The 24,482-nt window shown below is 46.6% G+C and overlaps 1 protein-coding gene and 1 long non-coding RNA gene across 2 annotated transcripts in view; one reads left to right on the top strand and one right to left on the bottom strand.

The window, feature by feature from the left end:
* MAML2 (mastermind like transcriptional coactivator 2) overlaps positions 1–24,482 on the bottom strand; it is a 143,883-nt gene that overhangs the window by 103,421 nt on the left and 15,980 nt on the right. The gene's annotated exons all lie outside the window — the stretch shown is intronic.
* LOC132592015 (uncharacterized) lies at positions 17,020–24,380 on the top strand. Its single transcript, XR_009557514.1, has 2 exons — positions 17,020–17,131; positions 23,777–24,380. It is a non-coding gene; the product is annotated as an uncharacterized LOC132592015 (long non-coding RNA).

Genomic DNA, 24,482 nt, shown 5'->3' with positions numbered 1-24,482 from the left:
GGATTTGTAGCTGGCTGACTGACTGACCCCAAAGAGTACTCATTAATGGTTCCTTGACATGCTGGAGAAAAGTGATAAGTGGGGTGTTTGAGGGTTCTGTCCTGGGCCTGTTGTTGTTCGACTTGGATGAAGGAATTGAGGGGATGCTCATCAAATTTACAGACGGCACAAAACTGGGAGGGGTAGCTAAAGCCACAGAAGATTAAAGAAGACCGTAACAGATTGGAGAACTGGGCCCAAACCAGTAAGCTGCAGCCACAGAACTCCCTTCCCCAGTTTATATTCACAACAACCCGGGGGCAAGAAATTCCCAAGAAAAATGTTAATTTCTTTATGTATGCTACAACGGCGGCAAGAGTATTACTGGCCAAGAACTGGAAGACCCATGAATTACCAACAGTGGACGACTGGCAAATGAAGATGTTGGAGTATATGGAACTGGCTGAGATGACCGGGAGAATTTGTGACCGGGGAGAAGAAGCGTTAGAAGAAGAATGGAGAGATTTTAAAATTTATTTTAAAAAATATGGTAAAATTGTACATTGAGATGAGATTTAGAAAGGTGTAGCAACTGTGGATTGGAAAATTAGGTGAGGTAAACAGATGCTCAAGAGATTGTAATTGTATTAAACTTTTAATAATGAATTGGAAATTGCTAAAAGATAAACAAGATATGAACCGCAGTCGGAGGGGACTCGAGGAAGTCCCTCTTTACAATGTTATAAGATAAGGACTAGATATTTGGAATTTTCTTTTTCTTTGTGTTTTTCTTCTTATTGCCATGTTATGTTATTTGCGTATATTATGTTTTTTGTGCTGTTTGTGTTAGTTGTTTTTTTATTGTAAAACAAATAAAAATATATTAAAATATATATATATATATTCACAACAACCCTGTAAGGCAGCCTAGGTGGCGAGAAGGAATGGCTGACCCAATATCATATACCCAGTAAGCTGAGGCGGGGGGAATTCAAATCAGGGTTTCAGACCCAGCCCAGTAGTTTAACCATTGCATTCACAATGAGGCGAACAGTGATGTATGGAAGGTGTCCTGCCACACATCACTTTCCCTCTGGCTATATTTCCTTCCCATGATGCCGTCTTTCTCGTCCCTTCATTAAGCCAGCCACTGCGTCAGAGCTGCTAATCTCCCGGGCGACTCCCAGCGCAATTGCTACAGAGGTCTCGGAGGCTGTTATGGCCTATTGCTCACAATTTCTCATATTCTTCTCCGCACGCCGCTTTTTGATGAGGGAAGTTGCTTCTATTAACAAGGCACAGGTGGAGGTGGATATTAAGTTCTGATTCCAAGCTCAGAAGCCTTAGTGGGGGAGCCGCAAAGTCAACAAAATTAGCTCCCGCCACTGAAGAACTTAGCAGAACCATGGAAGAGCCAAGCTGCCTTCAGAACAGCCAAATACCACAAAAGCGGACTTCATTATGAACCGTGTTCAGTCTTCCTCAGCCTGGTGCCATCCAGATGTTTCAGACTACAACTAGTTGTAGTTCAGAAGCTCTGAAGGGCGGCAGGTTGGGAAATGGGGTCCAGTGGAAGGATGTGGTAGCAAGGTTCCGACATGACCAAGCATTCTTGCTGAGGGCTGCAACTTGAGATGAACGATCAGAGCAACTGTTTCCTAGCCAGAAAAGCATCCCCAGGCCCTCTCCCAGCCCCAGAGACCCACGCCACCTCCATTAGGGCAAAGTTCTGTTAACCAACTGGCCATTAGGTCTTGAGAAGGGTTATATGCATGACCCAACGATTGCCTGATTGTTGAGCCTTACAAAACCCTCTCCATGAGCTCAGATAACCAGCTGAGTTATGGCATCAAGTGCAGAGTAGGTGAGCATGGCTGGGCTGAAATTAGGCCCAAGATATGTGGAGGTTCCTCCATTGGTGATTTACTGTGTCTCACTTCTGTTCTGTGATCCATGGCTCTCATTCCGCAGCTGCCCACGGCCCAGAACTGACCGTTTAGGTGATTTTTGCACACGTGGAAGTTTGAGCCTATCATCACCATCTTAAGGGCTAAAAACTTTCAAGAGGGAGGGAGAGAGAGAGAGAGAAATGAGCTTGCTATTTGCGATTGAAAATGAAGCAGCTGATCCATAACGAGAAACGCTTACTGGAGAAAAAAAAACCAGCAACACAAGAACAAAAGCAAACCCCAAGCTCTCTTGCATTTGATCTTTCTCGAGGTTCGACATCGTTTCAGCTCTCCCACGTAAACCAAAACTACACTTTTAAGTGTGATAGTTGTGGGTTGTATACACATCCACAGCAGCAGAAGCACAAAACGTCTTTTTATTGCCGGACGTGAGAAAAACACACATGATTCTATAAAAAGCCACAGGAAGGAAGTGGACGAACCTCAGAGGCGAGTGGGAGTGTGAAAGGAATGTTGCTGATTTTTGGTGGTTTTTTTTTTTTTAAGCGCATTTCCCTTTTGCATTTTGTTCTGGGAGTTCATTGCAGAAACTGAATAACAACCGACCGACAACTTGAGAGTGGGTGGCACAGATTTCATTTTGTCTTTCCAAATGCAGGAGTGGTTTTTGTACAAACCCACCCTCCTTTCCCGGGGAGTAGTTTACGCTGAACTTCTACTGAACTGTGCAAAAGGTCATAGCTGCTGGCGATTGTTACTACTGACGCCAGGTCTGTACACGAGGCGGAATGAGCTGGCCGGATCCTGAGATGGCAGAAGGGGCAGCATCACTTCGTACTGGGAGCTTGGGGCCAGGTTGTGATTTTTTAGAGATGGAGGCAGTGAGAGATTTTACCTTCTTGGGCTCCTTGATCACTGCAGATGGTGACAGCAGTCACGAAATTAAAAGACGCCTGCTTCTTGGGAGAAAAGCAATGACAAACCTAGACAGCATCTTAAAAAGCAGAGACATCACCTTGCCGACAAAGGTCCGTATAGTTAAAGCTATGGTTTTCCCAGTAGTGATGTATGGAAGTGAGAGCTGGACCATAAAGAAGGCTGATCACCGAAGAATTGATGCTTTTGAATTATGGTGCTGGAGGAGACTCTTGAGAGTCCCATGGACTGCAAGAAGATCAAACCTATCCATTCTGAAGGAAATCAGCCCTGAGTGCTCCCTGGAAGGACAGATCGTGAAGCTGAGGCTCCAATACTTTGGCCACCTCATGAGAAGAGAAGAATCCTTGGAAAAGACCCTGATGTTGGGAAAGATTGAGGGCACTAGGAGAAGGGGACATCAGAGGACAAGATGGTTGGACAGTGTTCTCGAAGCTACGAACATGAGTCGGACCAAACTGCGGGAGGCAGTGCAAGACAGGAGTGCCTGGCGTGCTATGGTCCATGGGGTCACGAAGAGTCGGACACGACTAAACGACTAAACAACAACAACAAGAGATGCCCCCTTTACTGTAAAAAAACAAAAACAAAACCCGAGGGACCCTAGGATGGCCACTTACGCATTGCCAACTAAGGGGAAATGAATCACCCAAAGGGAAGAGCATCTATATTCGCTCCCCCCCCCAATAAAAGCAGACAACCCTCCCCCCAAAAAACACAGACAATCCATCTCAACAGGAAAAGAGGTGATCCTCTCAATTAAAATAAAGAATTGGGGGACAGGAGACCTTGGAGTGTACCAGGAAGAGTGTATTGGGGTGCCTTCGTGCCCACAGCTACCATGGTGGTGACCCCAGGTTTATACCCCGCCCCCCATTGCTTTTAAATAAGCACAGTGGAAGCTTTTAGAAAGGAAATCCATTCTGCAGAGGCTCTGTGGTGTAGAGTTTGCAATTCAACCAATCACTGCATTGCATTCCTGCCTGTTTGGAAATGCAAAAACAAAACAAAACAAAAAAACAACTGAGGCATGACAAAAATAACAAAACAGGACACGCAGAAGAAGTAACATAGGCGGGGTTGTTGTAAGAAGTCTGCAAGAACATTTGTGAAATGTAAGGGCAGCGGGAAGAGTTGCTGGGGAATAATACTGTGGGCAAACTGGGTTTTGTTTAATAATAATAATAATAATAATAATAATAATAATAATAATAATAATAGCATTTCCCAAATTAGCACAACTAAAAATGCACCAGGCAGAGGGACAGGAGGACCATGTTGAGAAGTGCCTTAGAAGATCTTCATATAAGCGAAGATCACATCAATGCAGTGGGTTCTGCCTGCTCCCTGCTGCCCTCCGTGCTAAGCTGTAGCCAAGCAGCCCAAAATAATTAACTACCTGCTGCGGCCCAATTATCCCTGGAAGTACAGAATAGCTTCCTGAAGGTGCTCATTTGCGGCTAAGCACTGCTACAGAATCGGCTTTAGAGGTTGGGTGGAGGGGGAGGGGGGAATTATGAGAGGATGCTGAGTTTTATGATCAAAACCGGCTCCCAAGAGGTAAAGGCTAATTTGTCAAGGTCTCGTGGCTACAGGAACTGCGCTTTGGACTCAACTGCATTTGAGAACCCCGTTTTGCAGATCTAAGTACCGTTGGAAGGGGGAATCATGGCGGGTGTGTGTGTGTGTGTGTGTGTGTGTGCGCGCGCGCACGTTAAAAGGAACCCCCAAGAGAGAATTTGGGGGTGAAGATTGAGCAGATTATATGAACAAGCCAACATAGGTGCCTTTACACCGGTAGGTTTCCTCTGGATAAAAGAGAAGTTGAAGATGATTTCTCAGGAAATTGGAAACATTTTGAAAACAGGATTTCCGCTTTGTGGAGGGTGAGCTCATTTGATGATCATCCACAGCCAAACAGACTGTGCAGGTTTGGTGTGCTTTCAAAAACCCACAAAACCTGTTTGACCCTATAGGACGGAGACCAAAAGCCTGTGCGTATTGCCTGTGAGAGATAAGCAATGCAGAAGCTGGTTCCCAGCATCTGCATGCTTCCTGAGCCTCAATCCTGTTCCATCTTGTTTATTCAGTCATTGATTTAGAAAACAATAAAACAATTAAGGAGGCGAAGACAAAGTAGTTACGGAGACGGGTAGATGGCTAGAACTGACAGCCAATCAAAAATATCAAAATCCACATTCGTCATTATACTGTCGCAGACCAAATAACACCCTCCCAAGGGGAATCCCAGAAGTGGGATGAAAAAGCAAGGTTTAGTGCCTTCCGAAAGTCAAGGTCCAGTTTTCTGACCACAGTCATTACTCCTTTAACAGTAACTGGCATGCCCTTTTAATTTCCTAAGATAAGGGCAGCTGTTCTCAAAGGCGTTCTGTTGACTGAATAATTCATATTATTATTAGATCTTCCTTTCTCACATGCACATTTCAAGGCACCTGTTTTCTCATTTTGCCTGGTGTGAAGCAGGGCTCATCCACACACATTTTTTGCTTTGCGCATCTAGGCACTGAAACCCTGTTTTACCGTTGAATCGGACCAAAGAGTGACGCGAAGAAAACCCGACTGCTGTTTGCTCCGATTCAGCAGCACAAAAAAACCCCAACAACACTCAGAGCTGGACCTGTATAGGCCAGATCTGGGCCTAGAAACATGGCACAAAACCAAGAGTGGACGAGGCCCGCAGTCTTTGCCAAAACGGGTCTGTGAGAAATGCGCCCGTCACACTTCATCCCGATTGTAAAATCTCCATTGACCGTTTTATTCCTACGATTATCAGATGTTCCTCTGTGGGAGGAACGTCTTCTGTTCAGTGGTTCGGAATGTAAACAGGGCCTCCCTTTTAGAAGAGCAAAAAAAAGTTCGCCAGAAATGCCCCCATCTGGAAACATTTACGGGCCTAAGCCATTTCGGGCTTTTTGCTGCGCTTCTATGAAATCACACTCAACAGCAGGCAAATCACTCCCATCCTAACTAAACAGGCAGGGAATGGGCGAGAGGGGATAAATTGCAGTGGCGTGGATCAAACAGGGCAGTTAACATGGCCTTGCGCGGTGCCAACATTGGGCTTCTAACTGTTCAGCCGGAGCTGATTTTGTGCGATACACGAAAAACTGGCTGCTGTGTCACCTTGCGCTTTTCTGCTCCTCTTGTCGGAGCAGCTGTGGTGTTGCAGAATGTTCACAAACACTCTAAACGCTGAGAGGGGAGGCTTGATTGCCAGAATTATTGATAAAGGATGCGGCCTCTTTAGGAGCTATAAACTGAAGATATTAACAACAACAACAACAACAACAGAACCCATGCCATCGAATGAAACTGACTGGCAGGAGATTTGTTTCTTGTATGACAAGGCAAAACTCAATGAAATATAGCTTTACTGTATTTGGTATTCGTAACTTGTTTAAAAAATTTACTTCTGCATCAGGTCAGGGCTTGTTGTTAACATCAAAATCACTGCGCAGTCTCTTGAGAATGCACTTTATTTTATGAGGTAATGGCTGTGTACCCTGGTTTTGTTTTGCACTGTGTCTCTCCCCCCCCCCCCCCGGTTCTTTTTCGCTTGTTTTACTTCATATTTCTTAATGGATTGTCATTTTAACCTCATAATAAAGTAGTGGAAATGCATGCACACACACGTGGGTGTACCCAAATATTTATGTATAGATATATCTATATGTGTGTCTGTGTGAATGAAAACGCAAGATGGCCATGGACTGTGGTTTATGTAGGGTGTACACAGCTTCAAAAAAAATGTACAAATGTGACTTGGCACGCAGCTTGGTAGGCGATGCGGGGAGAGGAGAATTACCTCACTGTGTTTTAAGCCGCTAATATGTACACAGCCACAAAGATGGGTTAGACAGGCCTTTGGTCTAATCCCGCCAGGCTCTTCTTCTTCTTCTTCTTCTTCTTCTTCTTCTTCTTCTTCTTCTTCTTCTTCTTCTTCTTCTTCTTCTTCTTCTTCTTCTTCTTCTTCTTCTTCTTCTTCTAATCATAATAATAATAGTAGTAAATGATGATGATGATACAGCATTCAAAAATTGAGATGAAGAGCAAGAGGCCTTGCTTTGCTCCCCAAGATACATTGCCTTCAAGGCTCGTGGTACGTTCTTCCTGCCCTCCTAGCCAGAGTTTGAAACCCGGTGCTCTTTCTGACTTGCAAGGCTAGAACTTTTATCTCACGCTCCTTGCAACGGTGCTACCAATAAATTATTTCTGCCGTGGTGAAACCCGAGCCTTTTATATGCACTTACGTCCAGGATGCCAAGAAGTGTTTTGAAACATTGTTCACAGATTTCCTAGGGTATTAATGGAGATCAGATGTGGCACATTCAAAATGCAGGCTCCCTTTTTTATACAGGAGGGGAAACGGCCGAGGTTCCTGGGTCCTTTGCCGGAGCAACAAATCTCCTACCCTTACTTCATCTAGTTTGTTCCTCTTGCATTTTCTCCGTGTTCTAGCATCCCTTTGCAAAACAGTTTAATTTTCTCTCCACCAACCATGACCCAAGACTGCTTCGAACAGGGTGGGTAGCCTTGCTGTTCTCTTGTTAAAGCAAACACTCCAGCAAAAGAGTCCTGTGGCACCTTAAAGATTAAGGGTTGCATCCAATCGGGTGTGGGTGTGTAGAAGGCTGTACTCCTGGGTTACAGTTTGAGTAACCATTCTGTAGGGGCCGATCAGAATCCACTGAGCATGCCCTATGCTCTTTGTGGTTTTGTTCCTTGTGCTCAAAACATCGCCTCTGCTTGGTGTCGGCTGCTGTGGGGTTTTGTGCACTGATCTGTAGCCGTCTAAGTGTGAACTTTCACTCCCCTCATTCGCTCGCTTGTTGAAAACCTCTCCATGCGGTGCTGCTTTTGATTTGCAGAAGGGTCTGCTTTGCTTTCAGATGCCGGTTCGAATCCCTGCGACGGGGTGAGCTCCCATTGCTTGGTCCCAGCTCCTGCCAACCTAGCAGTTTGAAAGCACGTCAAAGTGCAAGTAGATAAATAGGTGCCGCTCCGGCGGGAAGGTAAACGGCATTTCCGTGTGCTGCTCTGGTTTGCCAGAAGCGGCTTAGTCATGCTGGCCACATGACCTGCTGGAAAAACTGTTTGCGGACAAACGTCGGCTCCCTCGGCCAGTAAAGCGAGATGAGTGGCGCAACCCCAGAGTCGCCGCGACTGGACCTAACGGTCAGGGGTCCCTTTACCTTTACCTGCTTTGCTTACACCAGGCATTCCCAAACTGCGGCCCTCCAGATGTTTTGGCCTACAACTCCCATGACCCCTAGCTAACAGGAACAGTGCTCAGGGAAGATGGGAATTGTAGTCCAAGTATCTGAAGTTTGGGGATGCCTGGCTTACACCAATTCTCACGGCCAAGCAGGTTCTGCCACTGTATGGTGCTGCGGTGTGGAATTTAGGTTGCAGCGAAACATTTAGGTTGCATTTAGGCTGCAGTCTTTAACGCACTGAATAGGGCAGGGGTGGCCAATGGGCTGTCCCACGGATGCATGTGTGTCCACTGAGGCCTTCCCTAACTCTCAGAAGCTTCCTTTCCTGACTCCCCTCCTGCTGAAATGAGGCTTGAATGAATCGGTCTACTGTAAGCCCACGGAATAGGTGGTCCTGTGTGTGTGTGGTACCCTAAAACCGTTTATCTGGTTTGTGCAAACCATCAACGTTTGCCAACCCCTAGAAACTTAGTTCTATTGAGCTGAGAGTCAGGTCATATCGACACGAGACACTTTGTGAGTCATGGCTTCTTCCCCCCAAAAATCCTTGCAACTGTAGTTCCTTAAGAGTGCTGGGAGTTGTTCCGAGGCCCTTAAGCAAACTACCGTTCCCAGGGTTCATTTGGGGGAAGCCATGGCTCTTAAAGTGGCTCTTAAAGTGCATGAGAGGATTTCCATCACATGGCAACTAATGTCAATCAGATGGCAATTAATGGCCCTAGAACTGGACACCCCTTTCCATAAATTTCACAGCTCCATATTCAACTCCTGTTCTTTCAGAATTTTCTTCCCGCCTTCCTTGTTTGGAGCACAGATTGATTTTAAGAACAAAGAAAATATCACTTGGTGCAGCCCACCTTTCTGTTTTCCTGGTCTTGACTTTTCCCAAGTTCCATTCATTTCTTTCTTTCTTTCTTTCTTTCTGTAGTTGCCACTTTCAAGTAAGCAAGGCTCAGCTCATTCCTCGCTTCCATAACCTTCCGGAGTAATTCCTTGCATATGTTTGCGAAACATATCCTTTCTCCCCTCAAAACCATACCCTACGACTTCAGCCAGGCTCAGTGGGTCATATCTTTTATTCTTTCCAGGACATTCTTCCAGGATGAAACATTAAAAATTACACCCATCCTTAGGAGGTCTCCCAAAAGCAAATGAGAGTCCATTGCAGGAGTGAGTTCTGTGCACACAAAACACCCATTTGTTGCAAGCAACTTTTTTGGATATTCCTGGGTGCTTCTCGGGGCTTCTTTTGCAAATTGCTAGCTGGTTATTGCTGTTTAATGGCCTTTGATGGCTGTTGGCTCCTAGCTGCAGAAGAGTATCCCACCTGTTTTGGTGCGGGGGGGCTGAAAGAAACTCTTTGGTGCTTTTGAATGTAGCCTGGGCTGTTCCGTTTGTGGGGCTGATGCCAGTTGCCGTATCTGACTCTTCCCCCTCACTCGTCCAATGTGTACATTCGTAAATAAAGAGATCTTACAGGGGAAAAACCACATCTGTCTACAGTACTTCCTCCTCTTCCTAATGAAACCGACAGTGCAAAAGGCTGCCCACAGAAAACATCCAACTATTGAAGACAGCGTGAAGCAAATTCTTTACTAAGCCACTCAGCAAAGCCCCAAATGGCCAGTTTTGAAGGAAGCCTGAAGTTTGCAGTGCAACCCTATACATGTGTACTTAAAAGCATATCTCATTCTTTTCAATGAAAATTACTGTCAGGTATTCATTAAAAGTACTTCAGCCTTAAGTCAGCGATACTGTTCCCACTGGATGCAACACTGAACACAGTAAAGGCTACTTAAATTTGAGCTGTCACAATTTCTGAAAACAGATTTTCCCTCCCAGAGAGGTGTTTGTCAGTGATGCACAACACAGCTACTGGCCAATAGGCACCTGCCAACACATAGGTGACTGTAATACAACATGCACACTCCTGACATGTTTCCCTACTTTTCCTGGAACTGTGTGTGTGTGTTTGCTTCCCTTGAAACTCTTTGCTTGTTTCACCCAAGCCTTGTAGCAAGATTGCCATCGGTAGCATGGCGATGGGTCTCCCGGATTGCGCAACTCTTCCTAAAAAAGCCAATGCAATTCTGGGCTGCATCAATAGGAGTATAGCATCTAGATCTAGGGAAGTAATAGTACCACTGTATTCTGCTCTGGTCAGACCTCACCTGGAGTACTGTGTCCAGTTCTGGGCACCACAGTTCAAGAAGGATACTGACAAGCTGGAACGTGTCCAGAGGAGGGCAACCAAAATGGTCAAAGGCCTGGAAACGATGCCTTATGAGGAACGGCTTAGGGAGCTGGGTATGTTTAGCCTGGAGAAGAGAAGGTTAAGGGGTGATATGATAGCCATGTTCAAATATATAAAAGGATGTCATATGGAGGAGGGAGAAAGATTGTTTTCTGCTGCTCCAGAGAAGCGGACACGGAGCAATGGATTCAAACTACAAGAAAGAAGATTCCACCTAAACATTAGGAAGAACTTCCTGACAGTAAGAGCTGTTCGGCAGTGGAATTTGCTACCAAGGAGTGTGGTGGAGTCTCCTTCTTTGGAGGTCTTTAAGCAGAGGCTTGACAGGCATATGTCAAGAATGCTTTGATGGTGTTTCCTGCTTGGCAGGGGGTTGGACTGGATGGCCCTTGTGGTCTCTTCCAACTCTATGATTCTATGATTCCACCTTAGAAGGATTCTGTATGTATTCCCTGGATTGAGGTGCCTGTAGTTCCCTCCCCCAACCAGCAGGGAGCAAGTTATCAGTGCCTGGCTCCTTGTTGGCTTCCATCCCCCGCCAACCTCAGCCAGCCAAAGATAGCATCTGCAGTGCCAAAGGTTTGCCACACCTGAGTTATGTTTAGTTAAGATGCTAGCACATCCCAAAATTTCCTTGTTTTCAGCTAAACTATTTATGCTTTTCCGTACCTTTCCATCCTTGGAAGAGCGGTTTTGTTTTCTCTTACCATCCTTCTCTGGGAAATTCATGCAAAAGAATGTCGTCGCGAAGAACAAATTATGGAAATGTTTATTTCATCCATAGGATGGTGCCAGAGGATTCCATGTTATCTTGGGATCTAGGCTTACTTAAAATGCTTCGTTTCTGTAAGTACTGCCATTTATGAGATGTGCAAAAAATTAAAATGTGCAAGGGTTCTTGTGAGACACACACTACATGCACCCCTTTCCGCCCATTTAAATAACACAAGTGAAGTGGCAGATTGACAGAAGGCAGGAGATACTTGGAATCGGCATCTCAGTTCAGTCAAATTAAATATGTGCCTCTGTTAGCGCACAGCTGAAAAAGGTCAGATCCCATTATGGCTCTCACAAGCAAAAGTAAAGAATAAAGATGCCAAAGGCAGGCATGCAGACTACGATATTCTGAACCAGAACAGATAAGATTTTTAGATTCCAGCAGGGGTAGAGATGAAAGAAGTAGCGGTTTCAAGGGTAGTTCACATGCTACTTTCAATGAGTATATAATCTGCGTACCTGGGTATACAAATGGTTGAGTTATCACATGTAGCGTTCAATGAGTGTATGGTCTGTGTACCCATGAACACAACAGCTGACAGACTACAATTCCCATCATCCCTGAATGCTGTCTGGAACTGATGGGAGTCCAGCAACTTCTGAGGGGGCCTTAGGTTCTAATTCCCATCTGTGGGCTCAGAATATGTATTGAGGTCTGATCTAGCAGGGTTTTTCCTGTTGTTGTTGTTGTTGTTGTTGTTTTATTTATACCACACCCACCTGGCTAGATTTCCCCAGCCACTCTTGATTTCTGCACCAAGAACTCATAATATACCTACAACTCTAGAAAAATAGTTTTGAGGGGAGACTCTGTGTGTTTATGTGTACTGTACATGGCATAATTTTGCATCATTTGTTCTGTGTACTGCTAAGCTCCAGTGGAATCTTCCAGAAGGCTCTCTCTTTCGGAGTTGTGGATTCCCGGGGAAGGCCAATACAACTCTTAGCTTGCTAGTGGCTCTCTGGGATGCAGTGTAAAAATAACAGATGTGCCAGGCTTTCTGGGAAAGGGGGAAAAACGCACACACAAGCATCTGACTCTCACATCTGCCAGCTGTTGATGCTATGAGTACAGTCAGAGTTCAAGAGTGTGCAGAGGAGAAGGTGGAGGCAGAGTCTTTTCCTTCCTGCACTGGAAGCTATCGAGCTGCTGCTTTCGCACTGATCTCTCCAATCTCTCCCTGGTTTGCAAACCCCAGTGCTATCCTGCTCCATTGCTCAATCTCTGGCACCACCCCACCCCAAGTGCTCCATCAGTGCCCCATCTGCAACATACACTTCAAGAAGTGTTATACCACAGCTTCCCCCAAAGAATCCTGGGTAGGTGCATTTTGTCAAGGGTGCCAAGAGCTGTTGGGAGACCCCTCCCAGTGTAACAATTGCCAGAGTTCCCTGGGAAGAGGGGACTGATTGTGGAACTTGTAGCTCTGGGAGGAGAACGGGGTCTCCGAACAACTCTCAGCACCCTTCACAAACGACAGCTCCCAGGATCTCAAGGGCTGTGACATGGAGAATGGAGCAAGCTTGTTTTCTCCTGCTCCAGAGAGCACAATTTGAAGTGTTGGTGCTGACCTTTAAAGCCCTAAAAGGCCTCGGCCCAGTATACCTGAAGGAGTGTCTCCACCCCCATCTTTCAGCCCTGACACTGAGGTCCAGCTCCAATTGCCTTTTGGCGGTTCCCTCCCTGCGAGAAGTGAGGTTACAGGGAACCAGGCAGAGGGCCCTGTGGAACGCCCTCCCACAAGATGTCAAGGAAATGAACAACTATCTGACTTTTAGAAGACATCTGAAGGCAGCCCTGCTTAGGGAAGTTTTTAATGTCTGATGTTTTATCGTGTTTTTAATATTCTATTGCAGGCATCCACAAACTGCGGCCCTCCAGATGTTTTGGCCTACAGCTCCCATGATCCCTAGCTAACAGGACCAGTGGTCGGGGAAGATGGGAATTGTAGTCCAAAACATCTGGAGGGCCGAAGTTTGGGGATGCCTGTTCTATTGGGAGCTGCCCAGAGTGACTGGGGAAACCCAGCCAGATGGATGGAGTATGTATGCATGTATAAACAAACAAACAAACAAACAAACAAACAAACAGAAAGGAAATTCTGACCAAACATCAAGAGCTTTCTGACATTAAGAGCTGTTCGACAGTGGAACGGACTCCCTCGCGAGGTTGCTTGGAGGTTTTTAAGCAAAGGTTGGATGGCCATCTGTCATGGATGCTCTAGCTGACATTCTGGCATTGCAGGGGGTTGGATTAGAGGACCCTCGGGATACTTGTCCGATCCTACAATTCTACAAACTCTTAGGGGGAAACCATGACTGTTAAAATGGTATCATGGTGCTGTAAAGGGTGGGAATAGGAATGTGGCCCTATTCAGGTGTTCTATGCTCCCCAAACCATTAGATGAATGCCATAGATCTGGAGAAGGGAAACAGAGGCCATCCTCGCTCTACACCATTCTCAAGTGGTTTTGTCGAGCTGAAATATATCCTTGAAGCATGATGACGCCCCCTGTTTGCCTGGATGGAGGAAGGGAAGGTATGAATGTGTGCAGAAAACACAGTGCGACTGGAATGTAGCCTACTGTACAAAAGAAAGGCTCACATCCAATGCTCCTCCCATTTTTGCTTCTGGCTCCACCCACCACTGGCATGTGGCCCCTTAGAAGGCTGCTCATGTAGGAAAGCAGCCCTCAGGCAAAAGCACCTTTCCAACCCCATTTCAGATGACGTGATGGACACTGGCCAAGTCAACCCTCCTGATACTATGGCAGCCAACATCCCCACATTCCCTCGCAAGGGTGGGATGGAGGGAAATTGGAAAAACTCAGTATCGAGTCAGCAGCAAGCAAGCAGCCCTTCCTCTTGCTGCGGTGATGTCATCTGTAACCTATATAACCACCACATAGTTTTCACCAAAACCACATTAAATGGAAGGGTCCTACATCTAAATGCGCCGTTAGCTTTTTTCTTTTTCTTTTAAATGCTTGTTCCATTTGCAGACGGGTAGTGGGGAAAAACAGGCTTCTTCCCAAGCTGAAAACAAGGCACATTTTGTTCAACTGCCCTGTGATTTATGATCAATTTTGCTAGATCATCTTTATTTATTTAAAGAAAGGCATTCCTGTCTTTTAAGACTAACAGCGCCAGGTTTTACATTTCTGGCCTGTTGCAGTCTTGGGTCAGCTACGGATTCCATTTCCCCGAGCAAAACAATTCCCAAGAAAAGGAACAACAACGGTAGCTGTAAATCTGAATGGTGCACGAGTCCTGTTGGAGCAGGAGGTAACAAATTGGAATTGATCCCACGCAACTTGACTAGACAGGACTCTAGCACTCCCCCGTCCCAGCCTTGCTCCCACAGTGGAGTCTACCTCATCCCGAATCTGAGCGACTTTATCTGCAAAAAACTTTGCAAAATCATTGCAGGAGAACTCAGTGGTGCAGGTGGTTCCGTTAAATTGTGAACCACCTGAAAGAGTCTCCTGCTGCTGTTTTCTGCAGATGCAAGAGAGGTGGTGAAGAAGGTCCTCTTTGCCGTCGCCATCGCCACTTGGTAGGCTCGACACTGAGCTCTAACCTGTGTCCGGTCAGTTTCAGAATGAGTTATCCGCCACCAGCGCTCTAGCCGTCTCAGCGATTGTTTCATTTCCCTCAGATCCGTGGAAAACCACGGGGCTGTCTGGGCTCCATGCAATCGGAGAGGGTGCTTCGGAGCCAAACAGTCAATAGCCCTGGTTAACTCCATATTCCAGTGGGCCATCAGGAAATTGGCTGAAAGACCATCAACATGGGATAAAGCACCCCCTACCACTCTCTGGAAACCATTTGGATCCATTAGGGGGCGGGGGCGGACCATCCAAATCGATCCCACCTCCCTGCAGAGGAGAAGGATTGCGGAGAAGTCCAGTTGCACCAGGTAGTGATCTGACCATGGCACTTCTTTCGTTTCGATTTTAAAGGAATAAAAGTATCTTTAATCCTATTACTGTACATCCTATTACATCTGCAAGCTCTGTTACGGAGACCAGCAACGGTCCCCTGCAACAAATGGTCTTGTTATTATGGCTAATATTGTGGGCATTGCTCCTGTGAAACCTGATAGGATTAGGAAACTACCAGAGCTTTATCTACTTTTGTTGCAAAAGATGCCTTACGACATGATTTACATTGATAAGACAATAAACCTGATGCTGTTATTTGCTCTGGGAACTGCAGTGGTGGGAGCGAAGAGGGGTACGCACACCCTTTTGCTTGCACACATGCACATGCACAGACCCTCCAAATGTCCCTATTTTCTAGGGACGGGCCCCGATTGCTGATTTGATCCCAGAATGCCCTGCTTTTCCTTAGGACGCCCCTATTTTCATCTGACAAATGTTGTGCAACACCCCACCCCACCCCCAGCCATGGAGATAAGTAACTATACAACCTTTAGAAGACATCTGAAGGCAGGGAAGTTTTTTTTCCTAATGTTTAATTATGTTTTTATATATGTTGGAAGCTGCCCAGAGTGACTAGGGCAACCCAGTCAGATGGACGGGGTATAAATAATAATAATAATAATAATAATTGAAGACAGGAGTGCCTGGCGTGCTCTGGTCCATGGGGTAACGAAGAGTCGGACACGACTAAACAACAACAACAACATCAACATTATTATTATTATGGAATAAAGGTAAAGGTAAAGGGACCCCTGACCATTAGGTCCAGTCGTGACCGACTCTAGGGTTGCGCGCTCATATCGCATTATTGGCTGAGGGAGCCGGCGTATAGCTTCCAGGTCATGTGGCCAGCATGACAAAGCCGCTTCTGGCAAACCAGAGCAGCACATGGAAACGCCGTTTACCTTCCCGCTGTAGCGGTTCCTATTTATCTACTTGCATTTTGACGTGCTTTCGAACTGCTAGGTTGGCAGGAGCTGGGACCAAGCAACGGGAGCTCACCCCGTCACAGGGATTCGAACCGCCGACCTTCTGATCAGCAAGCCCTAGGCTCAGTGGTTTAACCCACAGCGCCACCTGGGTCCCTTATGGAATAGGCTGTCCCTATTTTCATTGGAGAAATGCTGGGAATATGCAAGCACATGAATAGTTTATATTGCCCCCCCCAAGCAGGAGAGAACTAAACCCCCTTGCTCAGGTGCCCAAGCAAGCCTGGTGGGGAAAGTTTATAGGAGCACGACTTGACCAGCTTTGCCCTACTCTGCTTAAAAGACATGTTTGCTGGACCTTCGTGTGGTTTCCTCCTCTAGCCAGGGAGTGGGATGTTAGTATTATTAAATTTATACATCGCCCTCCATCCAAAGATCACAGGGCGGTTTGCAGCATAAAACTACCTCACGACTGCTGCGAGGTTATCCTGGGGGAAGAGAACTTTGCATAGCCCCCCTTTGAGGAAGCGTAGGTCAAAGTTTTCTTCCATATAACAGGATGAAGCAAAGTCAGATTTTGGCTCCGCCACTTATCTGTGCCCCTGTACTATGCAACTTTTAGAAGACATCTGAAGGCAGCCCTGTATTGGGAAGTTTTTAATGTGCAATGCTTTATTATGTTTTTATAAGCGTTGCAAGCCACCTGGAATGGCTGGGGCGGTTAGAGGGTTGCCATACGTCCTCTTTTTCCAGGACACGTCCTCCTTTTCGTGGGTATATAAAATGAGAGTCGTCATAGCGATCCATAGTTAAAAGTAGGAGTCGGCAAATGTGTCCACTTTTTTGCTCTTCAAAATATGGCAACCCTACCCACTGGACTTCTCTCTGAGCAAGCATGCACAGGGGCCTGGGCTATGGTTTGTGCAAACGATTCGACTTGTCCTCCGCTGTTTCCAAATCGCCACTATGCTTTTAAAAACACATGACTGTATTGTAGGCCAGGGATGGGGAAAGTTCTTTAGCCCAAGGCTGGCATTTCCTTGTGGGCAGCATGCCAGCGGTTGGTGGGGCCAGAGACAAAAGTTGGCAAGAGCCTTTGTTGCAGCTGTGCAAGAGGGAGAGCTTCTAGGTGTTCGACATGCATCTCTGCGTCCAGGCAGGCAAGGTGTGTGACCCTTCGGTCAAATCCTGTTGTTTCTTCAACTTGCAAACCGGCTCGTGCGTGTATAGTTATATAGAAAGGCAGCATACAAATTAAAAGCGAAAATGAAGAGGTGCTACCACATTCTGGCGGCCACAACGGCCTAGCCAGTCGCAAGCACACAAGGAACAAGGCTGGGGAGGTCTAAACTAAGGGCTGAAAAGAGAAGCTTTGGGGGGCCGCATTTGGCCCCTAGGCCTGAAGTCTCCTGCTTTAGGGCCAGGGTTCATTTTAGACTTGCCTGAATTTAAACGGATAATTCTTAAGAGCATTTGAGCAGACACCTTTCCTCAATTTCTTGTCTCCCGGGGAGAGAAGTTCTGCCCCTCTCTCATGGGCTGGATTTAGTCTGACCCCTGTGTTTTCCTCCCTTGGCTTGGATTTATGGACTACTTAAAATGAGGTAATTTTAATATTGTATTTTAATCTGTATTTTAATTAATTGCTTTTTATGTTTTATTGTAATTTTATTGGTGTTAGCCACCCTGAGCCCGGTTTTGACTGGGGAGGGCAGAGTATAAATAAAAATTATTATTATTATTATTATTATTATTATTATTATTAAAATCCAAACTGGGGAGGGGGACACTCCTCAGGCCCCTCTATGTGGCCCTCAAGACCTTCTCCGTATCCACGAGTGCTTTCACCTGCCTTGAATATGCCTCTGAAAACAAACACCTGGATGGAGAATAATAAGGAAAGGGGGGGGGCAGCATGTGGGCGCAGACACCAGCCTACCATGCGAAGGTAAAACCTGCACTCCTTTGCACCGCTCGTTTTTTGCTCGTCGCCAGCATGCGGCCCCCGAGAGGCTGGAAAGAAGAGAATGCGGCCCTTGGGTTGCATGGGGGGTGGGAAGTTTCCCCATCTCTGATCTGGCTCTGCAAACATTTGTAGGGTGCTGCAGATGAAAGAGAACTTAATGCATTTGCAAGTGAGCAAATGTTCTCTCTCTCTCTCTCTCCTCCTCCTCCTCCCCACCAGCTCCTATCTCTATTGAAATGCAGACTTAGTAATGCGGAGTCGCCTGCCCAGATTAAAGCCAAGTCTCTCTCCAACCCCCAACCCCCCAAACCTACCCAGGCAGCTTTATTCTGACCGGCCCTTGGTCGCTTCGCTTACGGCTTGCAATAAGTCAGAGCGGCTTGGCTGGGGGCCCAGGAAAACACAAACTCCCCTTGAAGTCTGCAGCGTTTTTCCATGGCAACATGGCAGTCATTTGCACAGCAAACAATCGCTCCCCTTCCATTCTTATGGCGCTTTCTCTGCCGCCCCCTCCCCAACTTTTCTTTCTTTCTTTTTTTGCACTGGGGGTGGGTGGGTGGCGGTGGTGGAGAAAGGATATCATTGAACCCGGGGCCCTGGGCTTGTACTAAAAGATTGTCTGTGAAAAGAGAGACAGCGACGACAGGGATTAAGTTACCTTCAGCTCCCGGCTTTCCAAAAGAGATCAAAGGGAAAGAAAAAGAGATAGAAACACTGAATAGTTCTATGCACCCCCCCCTTTGGCCTTAAAAATAAATAAACACTTTCGCTTTAAGGAGGAGGAGGAGGGAGTGGTAAATGATTTATGGATTAGCGCAAGTAAAGCGCAACAAGGTGGAATTCTTTCAAAGCAATTCAAACTTGTTACAGAGCGACAACTAGAAGTCCTTGACCAATTTCCTTATGGGACTGCAAGCCTGTTCTGTGTGGCATTCCAGGATAGCCTTCCCCAAGGCTGCATTATTGCCTCATTTTAATGTATTTTTTGGTTATTTTTCCTTCCAAAGTAAAAAATACCCCCCCCCCAATATAACAGACTTGGAAGGAGACCAATGCAGGAATCTTCCACCCAAGTAGGGATCGAACCCACAACCCTGAGATTTAAGAGCCTGGTGCTCTACCAACTGAGCTATCCCTCCTGGACAAAACTGATGTTCTACTTACTACATCCTTGCGTGACCTGGGGGAAAACACCTGCCGGATGGACCCCAACCCCTCGGCAAACGCCGGGAACGGCCCCACCTCAACTCCCATCTAGACTGATCAAACAAAGGGAAACCCATCAGCAACGGAGGAGAACAACTGACATTTCACCATATGAAGAAATAGTCGTATCAACACCCAGTTAATCCCATCAGCACCCATTTTCCTTGTCTTTCCCGTCCCTCCCAGTCCAGGGATTTCCACGTGGGGGACAGGAGGGTATAAAAGGGAGGTCCACCATTTCCCGGGGTCCTTCTGACATTCTTTGAGGCAGGGACCCTACAGCTGTAGTTCTTTCTTTTCTGTAATAAAAAGGATCAATTTGTTTTCCCCCGACAGCATCGTGTGGTCTCTGTCATTTCCCGGCGGAGCTGAACTTAGTGCAAATTTTGGAGCTTCCGACCTGCGCCTGTCCTTCCTAAAAGGCTGCGCATTTTAGGGGCAATTTTCCACAACACTGGCTTGATCACTTCTATCTGCACTTAATGCCAGTGTCACGCAATGCTCATTTGGCACTGGTTGTGTCATAAAGCCATAGAGGAACCGGAAGGAAGTTTTTGCAGTATTTCTCTCCCACTTTGCAAATCACAGGTGGGCTGAGGGAGAGATCCGCAGGGTTTCAAAGCAGATTCGCCCTGATTCTGCTTCAGAGCTTGCAAGATCCCTTTTACAAGGTGCCTGGGAATTGCAGTGCAGTCTTGTATTATAATTTTGGGGGTCCTTTTAAAAAGCTCCAAAACCAGCCAACCCCCTGCCTCCCAGATTTGGTGCATAGCGCTCCTTCAGGTGACAACACTTTGAAATTGGGGCGACAGGACTTGATGCCGTTCTGTTGTTAGGAAAGCCATTTTGCGCTGTACATCCAGAGTTCTGAGGCCCACGCTGAGACTAAGGAGGAGGCGATGACAGCCAGGATCACCCCCTAGGACCAGCTAAAAGTAAAAAGGCGGGCAGTTGAGGATTTCCTGAGGGAAGACAGACTTTGATGGGGTGGCGCCCCATTAGCGCCAGTGGACCAGCCTCTTCCTGGAGCATCTTCCAATTAACGCAGCTTCCCAACTTGCAGAGTTGGCCTTTAACAACTGGCTTCCGTGAAATGCAGCCTGCATTTTTTTTAAATTACTTGGGAAGCAAGAGCCTGCACAAAGGAGAGAACCCCCCCCCCAAGCTCTGCTTTATTATCTCCCTCGTTCTCTCGCTTCCCCTGTGCTTATCTGTCGCAAGAAATAATAAAACTTGAAAGCCTCGCTATCGCCACAATCGCTTGCCGGCCACAAGGAGGGCCCCTCAGTTACACCCTGTTGCGGGTGACGTCATTGCTCCTGTCCTGAAGAAAAGTCCGAGCTGTGCTTTCCCCTCCTATTCCTGCTCTGCTATAATTACTGTATAGGGAAGTGGTGTTTTTTTTTTTAATGTTTGATGTTTCACTGCAGTTTTATAATTTGTTGGAAGCCGCCCAGAGTGGTTGGGGGTAACCCAGTCAGATGGGTGGCATATAAATAAATAAAACACCACGATTCAAGTTACAGGTAGGTAGCCGTGTTGGCCTGAGTCGAAGCAAAATAAAAAAATTCCTTCAGTAGCACCTTAAAGACCAACTAAGTTTTTATTTTGGTATGAGCTTTCGCGTGCATGCACACTTCTTCGATTCAAGTTAGTGTTAGGTGCAGCACACACTTCTCCTGGAATTGGGAAGACATAATAATAATAATAATAATAATAATAATAATAATTCCAACAAAATATTAAAAATACAACAAAACATCAAACATTAAAAACTTCCCTAAACAGGGTTGCCTTCAGGTGTCTTCTAAAAGTCAGGTAGTTGTTTATTTCCTTGACATCTGATGGGAGGACGTTCCACAGGGTGGGCGCCACTACCGAGAAGGCCCTTTGCCTGGCATACTTGCCAAGTCTCCCGTATTCCCCGGTTTTCCAGCCGTTTCCCGCTGGCAGCCTGGATTTTAAAAAAACCCGTAAATCCCCCGGATTCTTACCGGACTGGGGAGGCTCCTTCTGTGCATGTCTGGAGTCTCTGGACATGCGCAGAAGCGATTTCCGGTGCTGCGGCCATTTCGGAAATGGGCAGAGCATGCGTAGAAGCGACTTCCGGCGCCGCTCTGCCCAGTTCCAAAATGGCCGCAGTGCGACTTCCGGCACCGCGGCCATTTTGGAAATGGGCAGAGCATGCATAGAAGTGACTTCCAGTGCCACTCTGCCCAGTTCCAAAATGGCCGCAGCGCGACGTCTGGTGCCACACCGTGCCAATCCCGGATTTTTCAATCTGGGAGTTGGCACCTATGCTGCCTGGTTCCCTGTAGCTTCACATCTTGCAGTGAGGGAACCAGCAGTAGACCCTCGGAGGAGGACCTCAGTGTCCGAGCTGGACGATGGGGGTGAAGATGCTCCTTCAGGTATACTGGGCCGAGCCCTAAATCAGTTCTGCTCAGCCATGAAGCTTGCTGAATGTCTTCTGGCTACTTGCTATCACTCTGACCTACTCTGCAGCCAGGGCTGGTCCTACCATTAGGTAGTGTGACGTAACCTCTTCAAATGGTTCTTTCTCCTGAGCACCTTTATAACAAACCCGCTTCCTTCGAGTGCAGTGGATGAAACAATCCCCTTGCCAGAACTGGAAGAAAAATCAACTGCCAATCCAGTCTGTCCATGAGATTGGGAGGCAACCATCTTGCCCTCTGGCTCGGGCAGCAAAATGTATTGAGCCGGCTGTGCCTAGAAGAATGTTGTGAGGATAAAATGGGATAGGCACTTCCCTAAGCGACTTGGAAGCGAGATAAAACTGTAAACTAGTAAAGCACAATGTCTGAAAGGCCTCACTTCAGGACAATGCGCGCTGCTACTTCTCTCACCTCCTTAAACAAATAAAAGGGAGAGTCAGTGAGTTAACTGAGTTGCTGCCTGGACTTTAAACAGGGAAAAATACATTGCAAGAGGGATTTGTACTGGAAGGCAAAATGCTACGCTCATTTTCATCCCTTCTGCGCTCAGAAGCAATGCTTCAGTTCAGTTTGCTTCTTAAGATAATTTTCCCTCCTTGGAAAACGGATACAGGGGATGAGCTGGTGTTTGAACTTGAGGCCTACAACTGGGCCTTGGAAAACCTCACCAAATTTCATTCCAGCATCTGAATGATCAAGAAAAGAAATTCTGCCCTGTGCAAAAGCAAACAGAATGACAATAAAGGTGAACTATGGCTCCCTTCTTGCTCAAACCGAGATAGTGGTCTCAGCTGCACCATACATTTAAAGCAGTATCTTACTGCTTTTAAGAATCATGGCTCCCCACCCCCACCCCAAGAATCCTGGGAACTGTAGTTTGTTAAAGGTGCAGAGAGTTGTTCGCAGACCCCTCTTCCCTTCGCAGAGCTACAGTTCCCAGAGTGGTTTCATAGCCAATGCCTCTTTTCCCAAGGAATTCTGGGAATTCCCAGGATTCTTTGGGCATGGGAGCCACCATTGTTTAAAGAGGTACAGTGCTCTGAATGTATGGTGTGGACATCATCCCAGAAACCTCTGCAACTTTCCATGACATTCTGGACTTCTTCCTAAAGCGAGAATTTTTAATTTTTAACTTTATCTGAAGAAGTGTGCATGGCACATGAAAGCTCATACCAGTGACAAACTTAGTTGGTCTCTAAGGTGCTACTGGACGGATTTTTTTTTATTTTGTTTCGACTACACCAGACCAACAGGGCTACCTACCTGTACCAAGAAAAAGAGCCAGTTGTAAATTACATTTATTGAGATTTTGAGCAGGAGTGTCTGTCAGGAGCTGAAGTAAAAAGGTGTATATACCTTTTTTTTTACTTATCTCCCTATCTCACCCAACCACTTTACTGTTGTCAGTGGGTCTATTTACATGCTTGTTAAGTATACGCTAAGGTACACAGTCGAGATCACAAAACCTGATTTTCAGGAATTGGGGCCCTGTTCAGATAATCTCACATCAGACGCTCCTTTGAATTGTGGCTTCACCATGCCCAATCAATCACAACCTTGTCTGTCCCGATCACTAATTTCCCAGCTTTTTATGATGCTGGTGATTTAGTAGCAGTAAAGCTATTTGCCCTACCCTTTCTGGTGGGAAAATTGCCCCTGTAAAACAGTCCCGGGTAAACACAGGAGAGAGACAAAGTAGACTTTCAGCAGAAGGGAAGAGAGGGGAGGAAGGGAAGAGTGACAATCAGCAGGACAAAATAAATTGGAGAGCCCCCCCCCAAAAAAAGTCGAACAACAAGGTCAGCATAGAAACACAAGGAGTTTTTTTTTAAAAAAGTTAGAAAGCCATTTGGGAAGAAAGATGTGGAGAACATGTGGAGGCCATGTGTCCCAACAGGTCAGCGTCAGCCTCACATTCCCCCAGAAGACAAAAAAAAAATTACTGAGGCTGTGTGACACAAGCCAAAAGGAAGGGGAAAGCGAGGAATCAACTCCGCGGGGGGGGGGGGGGTTGAGGCAGGAGAGGGAAATGGGACTCCAGAGAGGGGTCAGCTACTGAAGAAGTAGACTTGAGGGAGATTCTCTTTGTTATGGCTGAGGAAGCAGATAAACAGGAGCCAGGCGCAAATTTGCTGCTCTCTGCATGTGAGTTGTTGTTTTTTTTGCATGGATTCATCCACAGAGGATGCTTCCAGACAACCAGTTCAACGATGCTACGCCAAAGCAAGAACTGCTCCACGGTTTCCGGCGCATTTCCCAGTCACTTCCCTTACAGCAAACAGCCCACTCCCTGGAGGAAGGAAGCAGGTTTGTTGCAGCAGAGTGCCCAACCAGCCGGAATTGTGCCACCTCAATATGTCAAGTATGCTGCTGAATCCCGTCCAAAAATAGCAGCAGTCCGGAAGCACCCTGAGGAAGCCTTGTCCACGCACCACAGAATCCCCGCAGGACATTTTGCTGCCTGGGGTGGAGCAGCAAATGCCTCCTTTCCCTCCATCCACGGTCAAGTTGTATAGTCTTCCCCTCAACGTGCACAGAAACTGGCTTTGAAAGGAGCATCTTCTCTCAGATACGGAGCAAAGAGATTCCACAGCTATTCCACCTGCCTGCTCTTCCCAAAAGAGTCCCCCTGTAGACCTAGCAGATCCCGTCCTAAAGTCCCAAGATGTGCTCACAGATGATCACAAAGCAACAGATTTGGCTCATTTTCACGGTTTCTACATTTTTAAATCTTTCCCAAGCAGGAAAGTACACACAGCTTTTGATTTCCCTCCTTGCTTTGGGGGGGAAAAAAAGCCATTTCGGAGATAGCCAAAGAGAAGCGGACCTGTCCATGTTTGAGGTACTGGAAACTACGGCTTTATTAAATACTCTTCTTGAATTGCCTG

Source organism: Zootoca vivipara, chromosome 4, assembly GCF_963506605.1.
Source record: "Zootoca vivipara chromosome 4, rZooViv1.1, whole genome shotgun sequence".
NCBI classification, from domain to species: domain Eukaryota; kingdom Metazoa; phylum Chordata; class Lepidosauria; order Squamata; family Lacertidae; genus Zootoca; species Zootoca vivipara.
The sequence above is the reverse complement of the archived record's forward strand: the minus strand, read 5'-3'. Positions and strand labels throughout refer to the sequence as shown.